This window comes from Oncorhynchus mykiss, chromosome 32 (genome assembly GCF_013265735.2).
Source record: "Oncorhynchus mykiss isolate Arlee chromosome 32, USDA_OmykA_1.1, whole genome shotgun sequence".
NCBI lineage: Eukaryota > Metazoa > Chordata > Actinopteri > Salmoniformes > Salmonidae > Oncorhynchus > Oncorhynchus mykiss.
Window position 1 is genome coordinate 14,187,585 of NC_050572.1, and position 19,788 is coordinate 14,207,372.

Genomic DNA, 19,788 nt, shown 5'->3' on the forward strand with positions numbered 1-19,788 from the left:
TTGACTGCCTTTAAACAGCTTGGAAAGTTCCAGAAAATGATGTCATGGCTTTAGAAGCTTCCGATAGGCTAATTAACATTGAGTCAATTGGAGGTGTACCTGTGGCAGTATTTTGAGGCCTACCTTCAAACTCAGTGCCCCTTTGCTTGACATGGGGAAAACCAAAAGAAATCAGCGAAAGACCTCGGGGGGGGGGGGGGGGAATGTAGACCAGAAGTCTGGTTCATTCTTGGGAGCAATTTCCAGATGCCTGAAGGTACCACGTGTACTACTGTTTGTACAGATGAACAAGTATGAACATGGGACAACGCAGCTGTCATACTGCTCCAGAAGGAGATGCCTTCTGTGTGCTAGAGATGAATGTACTTTGGTGTGAAAAGTACAAATCAATCCTAGAACGACAGCAAAGGACCTGAAGATGCTGGAGGAAACGGGTACAAAAGTATCTACAGTGCCTTGCGAAAGTATTCAGCCCCCTTGAACTTTGCGACCTTTTGCCACATTTCAGGCTTCAAACATAAAGATATAAAACTGTTTTTTTTTGTGAAGAATCAACAACAAGTGGGACACAATCATGAAGTGGAACAACATTTATTTGATATTTCAAACTTTTTTTAACAAAAACTGGGCGTGCAAAATTATTCAGCCCCCTTAAGTTAACACTTTGTAGCGCCACCTTTTGCTGCGATTACAGCTGTAAGTCGCTTGGGGTATGTTTCTATCAGTTTTGCACATCGAGAGATTTTTTCCCATTCCTCCTTGCAAAACAGCTCGAGCTCAGTGAGGTTGGATGGAGAGCATTTGTGAACAGCAGTTTTCAGTTCTATCCACAGATTCTCGATTGGATTCAGGTCTGGACTTTGACTTGGCCATTCTAACACCTGGATATGTTTATTTTTGAACCATTCCATTGTAGATTTTGCTTTATGTTTTGGATCATTGTCTTGTTGGAAGACAAATCTCCGTCCCAGTCTCAGGTCTTTTGCAGACTCCATCAGGTTTTCTTCCAGAATGGTCCTGTATTTGGCTCCATCCATCTTCCCATCAATTTTAACCATCTTCCGTGTCCCTGGTGAAGAAAAGCAGGCCCAAACCATGATGCTGCCACCACCATGTTTGACAGTGGGGATGGTGTGTTCAGCTGTGTTGCTTTTACGCCAAACATAACGTTTTGCATTGTTGCCAAAAAGTTCAATTTTGGTTTCATCTGACCAGAGCACCTTCTTCCACATGTTTGGTGTGTCTCCCAGGTGGCTTGTGGCAAACTTTAAACGACACTTTTTATGGATATCTTTAAGAAATGTCTTTCTTCTTGCCACTCTTCCATAAAGGCCAGATTTGTGCAATATACGACTGATTGTTGTCCTATGGACAGTCTCCCACCTCAGCTGTAGATCTCTGCAGTTCATCCAGAGTGATCATGGGCCTCTTGGCTGCATCTCTGATCAGTCTTCTCCTTGTATGAGCTGAAAGTTTAGAGGGACGGCCAGGTCTTGGTAGATTTGCAGTGGTCTGATACTCCTTCCATTTCAATATTATCGCTTGCACAGTGCTCCTTGGGATGTTTAAAGTTTGGGAAATATTTTTGTATCCAAATCCTGCTTTAAACTTCTTCACAACAGTATCTCGGACCTGCCTGGTGTGTTCCTTGTTCTTCATGATGCTCTCTGCGCTTTTAAGGGACCTCTGAGACTATCACAGTGCAGGTGCATTTATACGGAGACTTGATTACACACAGGTGGATTGTATTTATCATCATTAGTCATTTAGGTCAACATTGGATCATTCAGAGATCCTCACTGAACTTCTGGAGAGAGTTTGCTGCACTGAAAGTAAAGGGGCTGAATAATTTTGCACGCCCAATTTTTCAGTTTTTGATTTGTTAAAAAAGTTTGAAATATCCAATAAATGTCGTTCCGCTTCATGATTGTGTCCCACTTGTTGTTGATTCTTCACAAAAAAATACAGTTTTATATCTTTATGTTTGAAGCCTGAAATGTGGCAAAAGGTCGCAAAGTTCAAGGGGGCCGAATACTTTCGCAAGGCACTGTATATCCACAGTAAAACGAGTCTTATATTGACAACCTGAAAGGCTGCTCAGCAAGGAAGAAGCCACTGCTCCAAAAGCACCATTAAAAATCCAGACTACGGTTTCCTACTGCACATGGGGACAAAGATTGTACTTTTTGGTTAAATGTCCTCTGGTCTGAAACAAAAATAGAACTGTTTGGCCATAATGACCATTATGTTTGGAGGAAAGGGGGAGGCTTGCAAGCCAAATAACACCATCCCAACCGTGAAGCACGGGGATGGCAGCATGTTGTGGGGGTCCTTTGCTGCAGGAGGGACTGGTGCACTTCACAAAATGGATATGAGGGAGGAAAATTGTGGCTATATTGAAGTAACATCTCAAGACATCAGTCAGGAAGTTAAAGCTTGGTCGCAAATGGGTCTTCCAAATGGACAGCGACCCCAAGTATACTTCCAAAGATGTGGCAAAATGGCTTAAGAACAACAAAGTCAAGGTATTGGAGTGGCCATCACAAAGCTCTGACCTCAATCCTATAGAACATTTGTGGGAAGAATTGAAAAACTGTGAGCAAGGAGGCCTACAAACCTGACTCCGTTACATCGGCTCTGTCAGGAGGAATGGGCCAAAATTCACCCAACTTATTGTGGGAAGCTTGTGCAAGGTTCTCTGAAACGATTGACCCAAGTTAAACAATTTAAAGGCAATGCTACCAAATACTAATTGAGTATATGTAAACTTTTGACCCACTGGGAATGTGAAAGAAATCAAATCTGAAATAAATCATTCTCTAATTTTAATCTGACATTTCACTTTCTTAAAATAGTGATCTTACCTGACCTAAAAATGAATTTTTACTAGGATTAAATGTCAGGAATAGTGAAAAACTGAGTTGAAATTTATTTGGCTAAGGTGTATGTAAACTTCCCGACTTCAACTGAAAATATATACACTGCTCAAAAAAATAAAGGGAACACTTAAACAACACAATGTAACTCCAGGTCAATCACACTTCTGTGAAATCAAACTGTCCACTTAGGAAGCAACACTGATTGACAATAAATTTCACATGCTGTTGTGCAAATGGAATAGACAACAGGTGGAAATTATAGGCAATTAGCAAGACACCCCCAATAAAGGAGTGGTTCTGCAGGTGGGGACCACAGACCACTTTTCAGTTCCTATGCTTCCTGGCTGATGTTTTGGTCACTTTTGAATGCTGGCGGTGCTTTCACTCCAGTGGTAGCATGAGACGGAGTCTACAACCCACACAAGTGGCTCAGGTAGTGCAGCTCATCCAGGATGGCACATCAATGCGAGCTGTGGCAAGAAGGTTTGCTGTGTCTGTCAGCGTAGTGTCCAGAGCATGGAGGTGCTACCAGGAGACAGGCCAGTACATCAGGAGACGTGGAGGAGGCCGTAGGAGGACAACAACCCAGCAGCAGGACCGCTACCTCCGCCTTTGTGCAAGGAGTAGCAGGAGGAGCACTGCCAGAGCCCTGCAAAATGACTTCCAGCAGGCCACAAATGTGCATGTGTCTGCTCAAACGGTCAGAAACAGATTCCATGAGGGTGGTATTAGGGCCCGACGTCCACAGGTGGGGGTTGTGCTTACAGCCCAACACCGTGCAGGACGTTTTTAATTTGCCAGAGAACACCAAGATTGGCAAATTTGCCACTGGCTGTGCTCTTCACAGATGAAAGCAGGTTCACACTGAGCACGTGACAGATGTGACAGTCTGGAGACGCCGTGGAGAACGTTCTGCTGCCTGCAACATCCTCCAGCATGACCGGTTTGGCGGTGGGTCAGTCATGGTGTGGGGTGGCATTTCTTTGGGGGGCCACACAGCCTCCATGTGCTCGCCAGAGGTAGCCTGACTGCCATTAGGTACCGAGATGAGATCCTCAGACCCCTTGTGAGACCATATGCTGGTGCGGTTGGCCCTGGGTTCCTCCTAATGCAAGACAATGCTAGACCTCATGTGGCTGGAGTGTGTCAGCAGTTCCTGCAAGAGGAAGGCATTGATGCTATGGACTGACCCGCCCGTTCCCCAGACCTGAATCCAATTGAGCACATTTGGGACATCATGTCTCGCTCCATCCACCAACGCCACGTTGCACCACAGACTGTCCAGGAGTTGGCGGATGCTTTAGTCCAGGTCTGGGAGGAGATCCCTCAGGAGACATTTTGAGTGTGACTCCAAATCCAGACCTCCATGGGTTGATAAATTTGATTTCCATTGATAATTGTTGTGATTTTGTTGTCAGCACATTCAACTATGTAAAGAAAAAAGTATTTAATAAAAATATTTCATTCATTCAGATCTAGGATGTGTTATTTTAGTGTTCCCTTTATTTTTTTTAGCAGTGTATATATATATATATATATACAGTGCCTTGCGAAAGTATTCGGCCCCCTTGAACTTTGCGACCTTTTGCCACATTTCAGGCTTCAAACATAAAGATATAAAACTGTATTTTTTTGTGAAGAATCAACAACAAGTGGGACACAATCATGAAGTGGAACGACATTTATTGGATATTTCAAACTTTTTTAACAAATCAAAAACTGAAAAATTGGGCGTGCAAAATGATTCAGCCCCTTTACTTTCAGTGCAGCAAACTCTCTCCAGAAGTTCAGTGAGGATCTCTGAATGATCCAATGTTGACCTAAATGACTAATGATAATAAATACAATCCACCTGTGTGTAATCAAGTCTCCGTATAAATGCACCTGCACTGTGATAGTCTCAGAGGTCCTTCAACAGTGCAGAGAGCATCATGAAGAACAAGGAACACACCAGGCAGGTCCGAGATACTGTTGTGAAGAAGTTTAAAGCCGGATTTGGATACAAAAAGATTTCCCAAGCTTTAAACGTCCCAAGGAGCACTGTGCAAGCGATAATATTGAAATGGAAGGAGTATCAGACCACTGCAAATCTACCAAGACCTGGCCGTCCCTCTAAACTTTCAGCTCATACAAGGAGAAGACTGATCAGAGATGCAGCCAAGAGGCCCATGATCACTCTGGATGAACTGCAGAGATCTACAGCTGAGGTGGGAGACTCTGTCCATAGGACAACAATCAGTTGTATATTGCACAAATCTGGCCTTTATGGAAGAGTGGCAAGAAGAAAGCCATTTCTTAAAGATATCCATAAAAAGTGTTGTTTAAAGTTTGCCACAAGCCACCTGGGAGACACACCAAACATGTGGAAGAAGGTGCTCTGGTCAGATGAAACCAAAATTGAACTTTTTGGCAACAATGCAAAACGTTATGTTTGGCGTAAAAGCAACACAGCTGAACACACCATCCCCACTGTCAAACATGGTGGTGGCAGCATCATGGTTTGGGCCTGCTTTTCTTCACCAGGGACAGGGAAGATGGTTAAAATTGATGGGAAGATGGATGGAGCCAAATACAGGACCATTCTGGAAGAAAACCTGATGGAGTCTGCAAAAGACCTGAGACTGGGACGGAGATTTGTCTTCCAACAAGACAATGATCCAAAACATAAAGCAAAATCTACAATGGACTGGTTCAAAAATAAACATATCCAGGTGTTAGAATGGCCAAGTCAAAGTCCAGACCTGAATCCAATCGAGAATCTGTGGAAAGAACTGAAAACTGCTGTTCACAAATGCTCTCCATCCAACCTCACTGAGCTCGAGCTGTTTTGCAAGGAGGAATGGGAAAAAATTTCAGTCTCTCGATGTACAAAACTGATAGAGACATACCCCAAGCGACTTACAGCTGTAATCGCAGCAAAAGGTGGCGCTACAAAGTATTAACTTAAGGGGGCTGAATAATTTTGCACGGCCAATTTTTCAGTTTTTGATTTGTTAAAAAAGTTAGAAATATCCAATAAATGTCGTTCCACTTCATGATTGTGTCCCACTTGTTGTTGATTCTTCACAAAAAAAAACAGTTTTATATCTTTATGTTTGAAGCCTGAAATGTGGCAAAAGGTCGCAAAGTTCAAGGGGGACGAATACTTTCGCAAGGCACTGTGTATATATATATATATATATATATATATATATAGGCCTATTGTGGTGAGAGAAATTTCACTGGCGGAGTTAAGGAAATGATCACAAATCACATCTGCAATTTTAATCCTGTTCGACTGCCATGTCAGTAATTTTTAATTGGCAGTAAGCTTATTATCCCAGTCCTTAATAACATGTTTTTCGGGAAACTACCAGGTCCTCTGATAATACTTATCCCTGCAAATGACAGAATAACCTTTCCAGTGCCATACATTTCTTTGAAAAGAGAAAATGGTCGATATTGTGCCAACGACTTGATAAATTGCCAAATACTGTCATTTAATTGTCTGCACAGGTTACAGTTCATGGGTCTTGTTGATATGCATTATTTTGACTTTCTCCAAACTGACGGCCAATGTTATTCTCTCCCTAGACATTTTAAATATCTTCACTCCTAGAAGAGCCTCCAGGCTTCCGTCATAACAGTCCATTTTGAGTGAGGGGGAAAAAAATAATTATGTGCGCAGTTTGGTAAAACTAACCCCGGCCAAATAGTCCACTGGGAAAACGGGCATGCTTGGGTAATAAATACATAACCAAACTTCTTCCGTGCGAATATGGCTTTAGGCCAATACAGACAGGCGTGTGTCTGTTCTACAAATGTATTTGTAATTTTGTGTTATGCTGTGTGCACTGAACTGACATGCATTACTGAGATATGGTTAAAGAAGAGTGGTTTGAACACTGATGTTAACCTTTCTGGTTATAACCTTTTTCGACAATACAGATCTTCCAAAGGTGGTGGAGTGGCAATCTTTACCAAGGATCACCTTCAGTGCTCGATTGTCTCCAAATCTGTCCCCAAACGATTTGATTTGCTGGTTTTAAGCTTTAAACTTTCAAATAGCTCTTTGACCGTTTCTGGGTGCTATCGTCCTCCATCAGCACCGGCCTGTACCCTACCTGCCCTAAACTCTCTCCTGGCCCCTTACACTAAGTATGAATTTGTCCTGCTAGGTGACCTAAACTGGGAAATGCTTAAACCACCTGACCAGGTCCTAAAACAATGGGACTCCCTAAATCTTTCTCAGATTGTTACCAATCCCACAAGGTATGACTCCAAACACCCAGAAAAGGCTACTCTCTTTGTTATCCTCACAAATAATCCTTATACAGTTGAAGTCGGAAGTTTACATACACCTTAGCCAAATACATTTAAACTCAGTTTTTCACAATTCCTGACATTTAATCTGAGTAAAACTTCCATGGTTTAGGTCAGTTAGGATCACCACTTTATTTTAAGAATATGAAATGTCAGAATAATAGTAGAGAGAGTGATTTATTTCAGCTTTTATTTCTTTCATCACATTCCCAGTGGGTCAGAAGTTTACATACACTCAAAAAGTATGATCTTTGTCCCCATGTGCAGTAGGAAACCGTAGTCTGGATTTTTAATGGTGCTTTTGGAGCAGTGGCTTCTTCCTTGCTGAGGGGCCTTTCCGGTTATGTCAATATAGGACTCGTTTTACTGTGGATATAGATACTTTTGTACCTGTTTCCTCCAGCATCTTCAGGTCCTTTGCTGTCGTTCTGGGATTGATTTGCACTTTTCACACCAAAGTAAGTTCATCTCCAGGACACAGAAGGCTTCTCCTTCCTGAGCGGTATGACGGCTGGGTGGTCCCATGGTGTTTGTACTTGCGTACTATTGTTTGTACAGATGAACGTGGTTTGGAAATTGCTCCCAAGGATGAACCAGACTGAATTGTGATACAGTGACTTCAAGGTGAAATAATTGGTCTGTAAACAATTGTTTGGAAAAGTATTTGTGTCATGCACAAAGTAGATGTCCTAACCGACTTGCCAAAACTATAGTTTGTTAACAAGAAATTTGTGGAGTGGTTGAAAAACAAGTTTTAATGACTCCAACCGAAGTGTATATAAACTTCAGACTTCAACTGTTAGTATCAGTTTGGTGTTTTCTGTAATGAACGTGGTTTGGAAATTGCTCCCAAGGATGAACCAGACTTGTGGAGGTCTACAAAAAAAAAATCTGAGGTCTTGGCTGATTTCTTTTGATTTTCCCATGATGTCAAACAAAGAGGCACTGAGTTTGAAGGTTGGCCTTGAAACACATCCACAGGTACACCTCAAATTGACTCAAATAGCCTATCAGAAGCTTCTAAAGCCATGACATCATTTTCTGGAATTTTCCAAGCTGTTTAAAGGCACAGTCAACTTAGTGTATGTAAACTTCTGACCCACTGGAATTGTGATACAGTGATTGATAAGTGAAATAATCTATCTGTAAACAATTGTTGAAACATGACTTGTGTCATGCACAAAGTAGATGCCCTAACCGACTTGCCAAAACTATAGTTTGTAACAAGACATTTGTGGAGTGGTTGAAAAATGAGTTTTAATGACTCCAACCTAAGTGTATGTAAACTTCTGACTTCAACTGTTAGTATCAGTCTGGTGTTTTCTGTAATGACCTCACTGATCATTGTTTTACAGCCTGTGTTCGTAATGGCTGCACAGTGAAACGACCTGTCCTGATTTGTCATAGTCGCTCGCTAAAAAAACTTGAATGAGCATGTCATAATGAACTGACCTCTGTAAAATGGTTAAGAATAAGCTTGATCCCCTCTGTCAAAGACACTTGGAACCTCTTTTTTGATATTTTCAGTGGTATTGTTAACCCGCCCCCATAAAGAAAATGAGAATTAAAAACAGATTCGACCGTGATCTTGCAGAGTTACTCCGCCTCAATAATTGCATTTGGCGAAAGGCTCGGCACACGCATACTCAGACAGACTGGCTCTCGTTCAGGCAAATGAGAAATAAGTGCACTCAGGCTATCCGGAGGACCAAATTAGTTACTTTAAGAAGCAGTTCTCTCCCTGTGGGTCTAACCCCAAGAAGTTCTGGAAAATGGTTAAAGACCTGGAGATGAAATCCTCCTCACAGCTGCCCATGTCCCTTAATGTTGATGTGGTTGTTACTGACAAGAAGCACATGGCTGAGCTCTTTAATCACAACTTCATTAAGTCAGGACTCCTATTTGACTCAGCCATGCCTCCTTACCAATCCAACATTTCCTCATCTCCCACCCCTTCTATTGCAACTTTCCCCAATGCTTCTCCCTCTTTTTCCCCTACCCCGCTACAAAGTTTCTCCCTGCAGGCAGTCACTGAGTCTGAGGTGCTAAAGGAGCTGCTTAAACTTGACCCCCAAAAAACATCTGGGTCAGATGGTTAGGACCCTTTCTTCTTTAAGGTTGCTGCCCTTATCATCGCCAAGCCTGTCTCTCCTTTCTGGGGATGTTCCCATTGCTTGAAAGGCAGCCAAGGTTGGTCCTTTATTTAGAGGGGAGATCAAGCTGATCCTAACTGTTATAGGCCTATTTCTATTTTGCCCTGTTTATCGAAAGTGTTGGAAAAACTTGTCGATAATCAACTGACTGGCTTTCTTGATGCCTATAGTATACTCTCTGATATGCAATCTGGTTTCCACTCAGGTTATGGATGTGTCACTGCAACCTTAAAGGTCCTCAATAATGTCACCATTGCCCTTCATTCTAAGCAATGTTGCGCTGCTATTTTTATTGACTTGGCCAAAGCTTTTGATACAGTAGACCATTCCATTATTGTGGGCTGGCTAATGAGTATTGGTGTCTTTGGCCTGGTTAGCTAACTACCTCTCTCAAAGAGTGCAGTGTATAAAGTCAGAAAATCTGCTGTCTCAGCCACTGCCTGTCACCAAGGGATTACCCCAAGTCTTCTCAATGTACATCAACAACATAGCTCAGGCAGTAGGAAGCTCTCTCATCCATTTATATGCAGATGATACAGTCTTACACTCAGCTGGGCTCTCCTCTGATTTTGTGTTAAATGCTCTACAACAAAGCTTTTTTAGTGTCCAACAAGCTTTCTCTACCCTTAACCTTGTTCTGAACACCTTCAAAACAAAGGTCAACGAATTGCAAAAATTGCTGAAGTTGGAGACTTTTATCTCCCTCACCAACTTCAAACATCTGCTATCTGAGCAGCTAACCGATCGCTGCAGCTGTACATAGTCTATTGGTAAATAGCCCACCCATTTTTCACCTACCTCATCCCCATACTGTTTTTATTTATTTATTTTTCTGCTCTTTTGCACACCAATATCTCTACCTGTACATAACCATCTGATCATTTATCACTCCAGTGTTAATCTGCATAATTGTAATTATTCGCCTACCTTCTCATGCCTTTTGCACACAATGTATATAGACTCCCCTTTTTTCTACTGTGTTATTGACTTGTTAATTGTTTACTCCATGTGTAACTCTGTGTTGTCTGTTCACACTGCTATGCCTTATCTTGGCCAGGTCGCAGTTGCAAATGAGAACTTGTTCTCAACTAGCCTACCTGGTTAAATAAAGGTGAAATAAAAAAAATACAAAAAAAAGTGGTTTGGTAAGACGAATGCCCCTCTCCCCACAGGTGTGATTACTACCTCTGAGGGTTTAGAGCTTGAAGTAGTCACCTCATGCAAGTACTTGGGAGTATGGCTAGACGGTACACTGTCCTTCTCTCAGCACATATAAAAGCTGCAGCCTAAAGTTAAATCTAGACTTGGGTTCCTCTATTGTCTGGACCTCTGACAGTGCCACAGGGTTCAAACTTTTCTGTATACATCAATGATGTTGCTCTTGCTGCTGGTGATTCTCTGATCCACCTCTACGCAGATGACACCATTCTGTATACTTCTGGCCCCTCCTTGGACACTGTGTTAACTAACCTCCAGACGAGCTTCAATGCCATACAACTCTCCTTCCGTGGCCTCCAACTGCTCTTAAACGCAAGTAAAACTAAATGCATGCTTTTCAAACGATCGCTGCCCGCACCTGCTCGCCCGTCCAGCATCACTACTCTGGACGGCTCTGACTTAGAATACGTGGACAACTACAAATACCTGGGTGTCTGGTTAGACTGTAAACTCTCCTTCCAGACTCACATTAAGCATCTCCAATCCAAAGTTAAATCTAGAATCGGCTTCATATATCACAACAAAGCATCCTTCACTCATGCTGCCAAACATACCCTCGTAAAACTGACCATCCTACCGATCCTCGACTTCGGTGATGTCATCTATAAAATAGCCTCCAACACTCTACTCAACAAACTGGATGCAGTCTATCACAGTGCCATCTGTTTTGTCACCAAAGCCCCATACACTACCCACCATTGCGACCTGTACGCTCTCGTTGGCTGGCCCTCGCTTCGTACTCGTCGCCAAACCCACTGGCTGCAGGTTATCTACAAGTCTCTGCTAGGTAAAGCCCCACCTTATCTCAGCTCACTGGTCACCATAGCAGCACCCACTCGTAGCACGCGCTCCAGCAGGTATATCTCACTGGTCACCCCCAAAGCCAATTCCTCCTTTGGTTGTCTTTCCTTCCAGCTCTCTGCTGCCCATGACTGGAACGAATTGCAAAAATCTCTGAAGCTGGAGACTCACATCTCCCTCACTAGCTTTAAGCACCAGCTGTCAGAGCAGTTTACAGATCACTGCACCTGTACTTAGCCTATCTGTAAACAGCCCATCTATCTACCTACCTCATCCCCATACTGGTATTTATTTACTTATTTATTTTGCTCCTTTGCACCCCAGTATCTCTACCTGCTAATTCATCTTCTGCCGATCTACCATTCCAGTGTTTAATTGCTATATTGTAATTACTTCGCCACCATGGCCTATTTATTTCCTTATCTTACCTCATTTGCATTCACTGTTTATAGACTTTTTGTTTTCTTTTGTTCTACTGTATTATTGACTATGTTTTGTTTATTCCATGTGTAACTCTGTGTTGTTGTATGTGTCGAATTGCTATGCTTTATCTTGGCCAGGTAGCAGTTGCAAATGAGAACTTGTTCTCAACTGGCCTACCTGGTTAAATAAAGGTGTTCTCAACTGGCCTACCTGGTTAAATAAAGGTGTTCTCAACTGGCCTACCTGGTTAAATAAAGGTGTTCTCAACTAGCCTACCTGGTTAAATGAAGGTGTTCTCAACTGGCCTACCTGGTTAAATAAAGGTGTTCTCAACTGGCCTACCTGGTTAAATAAAGGTGAAATAAAAAAATAAAAAATATATATTGTAATCGCGCCTCTTTCACCCTAGTTGCCAAACTAACCCTGATTCAGATGACCATCCTACCCATGCTAGATTACGGAGACATCATTTTGAGATCGGCAGGTAAGGGTGCTCTCAAGCGGCTAGATGTTCTTTACCATTCGGCCTTCAGATTTGCCCTCAATGCTCCTTATAGGACACATCACTGTACTTTATCCTCTGTAAACTGGTAATCTCTGTAAACCCGTCGCAAGAACCACTGGTTGATGCTTATTTATAAAACCCTCAACACCCTGACCTTGACTACCTGGAATTTTGACCTTTGACCCTAGATGTCATTTATTTTACCTCCTCTTTCATATGAGCCCATAAGTTTTTTTTTTTTTATTTAAAAAAAAAAATGTACCCCTTTTTCGTGGTATCCAATTGTTGTACTATCTTGTCTCATTGCTACAACTCCCGTACGGGCTCGGGAGAGACGAAGGCTGAATGTCATGCGTCCTCCGATACACAACCCAACCAGCCGTACTGCTTCTTAACACAGCGCGCATCCAACCCGGAAGCCAGCCGCACCAATGTGTCGGAGGCTACACCGTGCACCTGGCAACCTTGGCTAGCGCGCACTGCGCCCGGCCCGCCACAGGAGTCGCTGGTGCGCGATGAGACAAGGAGATCCCTCCATAAGTTTTGTATGGAAAATTTTGGGGTCCCCTTTTACCAAGGTATCGCCTCTCGAGGCGAGAACCCCTAAAATTTTATAATTCATTTTTGGTCGTAGGCGAAAAGTTTTTATATCTACTGCAGCCCTCATTCTCCACATTCAACACCCGTTCTGTCAATCACTTTCTGTTAAAGCTGTTACAGGTTCCCAAAGCACACACATCCCTGGGTCGCTCCTCTTTTCAGTTCGCTGCAGCTAGTGACTGGAACAAGCTCCAACAAACACTCAAACTGGACAGTTTTATCTCAATCATGGACACTTACTGACAGTTGTGGCCACTTTGCTTGATGTATTGTTGTTTCTACCTTCTTGCCCTTTCTGCTGTTGTCTTTGCCCAATAATGTTTGTACTATGTTTTGTGCTGCTACCATGTTGTGTTGCTGCCTTGCTGTGTTGTTATCTTTGGTCTCTCTTTATGTAGTGTAGTGTTGTGTTTTCTCCCTTGTCGTGACCTGTGTTTTGACCTGTATATCTTTTTTTTTAAATGACCTAGGCCCGTCCCGCACGAGTTGGTAGGCCGTCATTGTAAATAAGAATTTGTTCTTAACTGACTTGCCTAGTTATATAAAGGTTAATTAAAAATTAAATACAGCTACTTTAGCTGCTGGCAAAATAATTCAAAAACTGTACTTTACCACTCAGGATGTAAGTTACAAGTTACATCAGTGTTACATCCTCGGACAACCCCATAGTGGACTTGTTTGTTCTATGCGAGATAAATATTCCTCTCAGACGCTTTCAAGTTGCAAGAGCCATTGGGGGTTAACAGTTAATGCACAACAATTCTTAATGCAGTCGCGGGAAAACACGTTTGAAAGCAGTTTCGCCTTTGTTAAAGAGGGCTACATTTCCCAGTTTTACATTGCTAATACGTTTATTTCTCTCCTCCTTCAGTTGCGCGTATGGCATCGTTTTACAACCTGAGCTTCAAGAGCAACAGAGCTCTTATAGTGGCAACGTCGTCTTCAAAGGGCAATAACATACTTTTTCGTATAAACAAATTCAAATGTTTGGAGTGAATAATACACTGAACAAAAATATAAACGCAACATGTAAAGTGTCGGTCCCATGTTTCATGAGCAAAAATAAATACATCCCAGAAATGTTCCATATGCACAAAAATATTATTTTTCTCACATTTTGTGCACAAATTAGTTTTACATCCCTATTAGTGAGCGTTTCTCCTTTGCCAAGATAATCCACCCCTCTGACACGTGTGGAATATTAAGAAGCTGATTAAACAGCATCATCATTACACACCTTGTAATGGGGACAATGAAAGGTCACTTAAAAAAGTGCAGTTTTGTCACACAACACAATCTCACAGATGTCTCAAGTTTTGAGGGAACGCCAATTGGCAAGCTGACTGAGAGATGTCCACCAGAGCTGTTGCCAGAGAATTTAATGTTAATTTCTCTACCATAAACTTCCTCCAACGTTGTTTTAGAGAATTAGGTAGTACCGTCCTCACAACCACAGACTACATGTAACCACACCAGACCATGACCTCCACATCCAGCTTCTTCACCTGCGAAGATCGTCTGAGGATGGGGGGGGGTTCCTTCTACATAAAAATTCTCCCAGGGAGGACCCCGGACCACCTAAGCAAGGGGACTGGAATTGGTCAAACTCGCAGTTTAATAAATGTACAAAATTAACCTTTTTCCCTAAAAGCATGATAGTCATGACTGTCTTACATAAAAGGGGAGGTTAACTTGACACCAGACAATCAATTTGAGATCGACTTAAATTTCTGTCATAGGATTTTTTGTTGTTGCTTTAACCCGTCATTGTCTGACCAATTGTCCCTGACATGAAAGGAGGCAGTGAATTGCTTATCTGTTTTGTGCATTGTAAAATTCTACCAGTAGGTGACGGCAGTCAGTCATTGTCACTAGGGAAGCTGATTTAGAAAATAGTTACCTCAAGTCTTTATTGTTGGATGGTGTTTACATAAAAATAGATGAGTCTGAATAGCAAAATTACAGAACACATGAAATGATGAATTACTGAGGTGACTTGTTGAAAGACTATTGACCTACCCAGACAATACACTTATACATGTTGGTCCCTAATAGTGATGGTGTGCCAAATATCTCCAGTGTTTCCTATACCCCCATTTCCCATTGTATAAAAGCAGGTAATGAATTGTATCTATAATGTAGCCTACATGTGACAAAGGTGGCTTAGTGACATCCTGGAAACTGAGCTATTTGAATGTTGACTAAAGTTGGTGATCCTGTTATGTGATGTACCTCTCTGGAATGGGGAAATATGGTTGCTATTTTGTTTCTTCAGTTTGGCAAGGGCCAACATACCTTGGGCTCGTAGAGGCTGAGGACATTCCAGAATGTTTATCAAAACAATGTCTAATGATAAAAACAATGGTCTATCTTGTTTATAACATTTCCATTTAACAGCAGATGTTTTAATCTCTCTTTTCATTGTTCTGTGGGGAATGTTACTGTCCTGTTTTGATTGTTTGCTATCACATTCAAAACACATGCAGCAAACACTGGCTATCAGTCTTTAGACAGCAGCCACCATTTGGGGAAACGTTTAAGTAATAAGGCCCAAGTATATGGCCAATATACCACGGCTAAGGGCTGTTCTTATGCACGACGCAATGCCTGGACACAGCCCTTAGCCGTGGTATATTGGCCATATACCACAAACCCTGAGGTGCCTTATTGCTATCATAAACTGGTTACCAAAGTAATTAGAGCAGTAAAAATAACTGATTTGTCATACCCGTGGTATATATGGTCTGATATACCACAGCTGTCAGCCAATCAGCATTCAGGGCTCAAACCACCCAGTTTATAAATTGTAATAATAGCAGAAAACAGACCATAGTGTGAAATACAAGTGTGAAGTTATTTTGTTCACTCACGTTCTCTCCCTTCTTGCCAACGGCTCCCTGTGGGCCCTTGATACATCGACCACCCTGTAAGAAACATCATTATCTTCATCAACATCATGATCAGCACTGATATAACACGGCTGTCAGCCAATCCGCATTCAGGGCCTGAACCACCCAGTTTATAATACTGAATAGCTCACCTGCTCTAAGCACATGTTTTAGTCACATTTCTCAGATGTGCCAAACTTCTGACTATGCAGCATTTTCCAGCCAGGTTGACTCTCATTTTCCTGAAATAAACAGGATTACTGATTGCAACACTGGTTAATGCATTTCTAATTTGTTCAAACAAAGAAACATTTGAAAATCTCCTCAATTACTAGAGTTTAGATGTAACACCAAGCTCCCAACTACAGATGTAGGATCAGCTTATCCTACCCTAATTCAATCCTAGCCTAAAACCATTATATAAAAACCTTAGATCAATGGTTTGGGACAACCACTAACCTGTAGCAGATAGACGTTGAACTTTGACACTGTCACCTAAATGATGAGGTTAACCTTTACCTGAGAAAAAACACCTTTAAATGACCCTTACCTGCCTCTTTTTTTCAGCTCATTTCCTGCAATTCTACACATTTTGCCATAGAGTGGAGGCAAATGTTTACTGTTTTTAATATGATAACTGATGAACAATGGGCCCCACCATGGTCAGTAATTCCACCATGCTTACTAAAAGTTTAGATAGCTGGCCACAAGACTAATTTACGTTTACTAATTTTACAAATGTATGTCTAGCTGACATGGGCTAATTGAGTGACAGCTGATGCACAACCAAGTTTCCAAATTGCACCTTGTGTATTCTACTATTCTAACTCTCAGCGGTAAGTTGAGAGACCCAAAAAATGACAAAATAAATATATACATTATTAAATGTTTGTCAAATCTGTCTGTGGACATACAAAAGCGGGGTCAGTTTCCCATATCTGTTCAGACCCACTCCATTCTGTGGTTCATCGAACCTCATTATTTTAACTATTGATATTAAAATAAAAATGTAAACATCATGGGCCCACCATAATTCTTATTTCCTCTTAGGAATGTTTAGTAGGGTCATCATAAATAAGGCTTAACATCTACTTTGTGCTGTTGTATTCACTTTTTCCTCATAATGCAATGCAGTTGAGTCCTTGAACACAGTAGAATACACTGAATGAATCTGTAAAGGCCATGAAAGCTAGCCTACTCTTCACAGACTTTCTTAATAGTCTTCGGTGAGTGACAGCAGTCACTAATTCCCTGAAAGAGGAGATCAGACAGAAATGACAATTCATTGAACCCCAAAGTCAAATTAGGTAGGGAAAGTCCCACAAGAATGAAAGACTGACAGAATTCCATTTCCCTTTCTGACCACACTGATCACTAATGTTGATAATGTCACTATGACCTGATCCCAAAGGTCAGGAACCAGTTGTCTCTCTGGGAGGTATGGATCATAGAGTTTACAAAGTTTGTTCGAATGGTTACCTCCATCAAATTACATTTTTGTATTTTGGAGGAGGCAACACAGGGAGGCGTTTTTGCAGGAAAGACCATCATTATTTTGCTTAGGAGTCAGGATTTGGAAGGAGTAGAAAGCTGCCTTTGGACACTGGTCCTAGGTCTGTGTTTACAGACAACTTCGGGACAGTTTGGACAAAATAAATGGGACACTTAGGGTTACGTCTCTGCTGCCCAGCTGGCATGGATAGCATGGCAGCTGCGGGAACAGAGGTCCCATGACTGGCATTAGGGGCCAGAGATGGACTTTAGACCTCAATGATACAATACAAGGAGTTTTTATAGCAACGTCCTCTGGCCTCTGGGATGTTTCCACAACGACAGCTCGTCAAAACTGTGGCTTCCCTCAGGCAACTGGCAACTTGGGCTCCTGAGTGGCGCAGCGGTCTAAGGCACTACATCTCAGTGCTAAAGGCGTCACTACAGACCCTGGTTTGATTCCAGGCTGTATCACAACCGGCCGTGATTGGGAGTCCCATAGGGTTGCGCACAATTTGCTCAGTGTTGTCCGGGTTAGGGTTTGGCCGGGGTAAACCATCGCTGTAAATGAGAATTTATTCTTAACTGACTTTCCTAGTTAAATAAAGATAAAACAATAATTATTGCAAGCTCTGCTATTGCTAGAATTCAGGAATACTAGTAGTCACAGCAATGGGTTATATTAATGCATCTTGGAATTAAGGACCTGTAAACACTGAGATACAATAGGCTGAAATATCAATATTAATATTTATTATCCTGGCTGTCTGCCCTGGAGTTGCCGTACATGTTGACTTGTTGTATGGGGAGGATGCAACTACAGATGATGACAAAATCATAAGGCAAGTGTTCACCACATTGAACCAACACACCTCTCTAATGTCAATGCCATCCTGAATCTCCCAGAACTGTCCTCGATAGGTCCACTCTACCATCAGTCCCCCACTGGACTGCCACATGTCCGGAGGCCATTCAACAGCTAAAATCCCACCTGGAAACTGCTGGTGTGCATTGCCCTCTTATCATATGTACCTATTTTGCTACCACCCCATGGCTGGCCAGCCCACGTGACACCTGGACTGCTTGTGAAGAATGAGCTCTCATGCTGTGGGGACTAATGCAATGCAGGGCTCTATGCTGACATTTGTTTCAAGGAGCACATTCGACAAGTTAGGCATACGTCCAGAACATACAGTACTTTCTAAATGTTATGAGAGGCAGACGATTAGACAGGATAAGTGCATTCCGTCTGGGCTAGGGTTAGAATGTTGACATTGTGTTGCAGCATCACAATGGCATCCAGGCTTCCTGGCAGCAGCTCCACATCAGGCAGAGTCCTATGCTCAATCAGGCAAATCTAGTTAAGTACTTGTAGATGGACAGACTAGGGATTCATCCCAAATTTCACCCTATTACCTATATAGTGCACTACATTTTACCGAGGCCCATGTGCACTATGGACCCTGGTCAAAAGTAGTGCACTTCATAGGGGACATGATCCATTTGGGACAGAGCCTAGGTCTAGAACTAGACAGTAGCTGACAAACCAGAGATGTAGGACTACTACAGTAGTAGATGCTTATATGTTGACCTACATCTATTGCACAACCTTTGATCAGCTATAGGGTTAACCCACAAAACATGATGAAGGTGAAAACGTATAAATAAAGATTGAAAAATTCCTATAACATCCTAAATCTGATTGTGTGTCATGGATATTTTGACTTTTGACCAACTGGTTGCTCACAGGATATTTTGGATTTATTGATAATCCCAGCTGTATCAATTTAATTGTCTTTGGCAGCACTTTGTATTCTACCATCACATTTAGTGCATCATACTCTTCTAGGTTTGTAAGGACAGCCATAGATTAAGTTATATGGATAAGAATCAACATGGACTGTTATGTCCAGTGGTTGTCCTAAGAAGCCTCTATAGACTTAAGTGTCTTTCTCTCCTTGGCTCCTCTCCTTGACTCCTTTTCTTCAACTGCACTGATCTGAAAAGACATGACAGAAGCATAAGGGATTTGCTCTCATCCATCCATCCATTTTCATCCATCCATCCATTTTCATCCATCCATCCATTTTCTTCTTCTTTGTTTCTGCATGTGATGGTTGATACGTCATTATCATAATAAGGAAGTTGTCCTTAAAATACTTAAGAGTCTTGATGCACACATGCGTCAATCTCAATCAATCAAGTCTATGTTTTACTTATTTAAACAGGCAAGTCAGTTAAGAACAAATTCTTATTTACAATGATGGCCCTGGAACAGTGGGTTAACTGCCTTGTTCAGAGGCAGAACGACAGATGTTTACCTCGTCAGCTCAGGGATTTGATCTAGAAACCTTTCGTTTACTGGTCCAACAGCTCTGACCACTAGGCTACCTGCCGCCGGCAAAATGCAGTAGGGGCTGGAAACTATAGTGAGCTACGATTGGTCAATAGCACGGCGATGTCGCGGAGTACACGATGTATGTATTGAACAAAAGTTAGGCTTTCAAATGTTGGTCCTAACCTGGTCA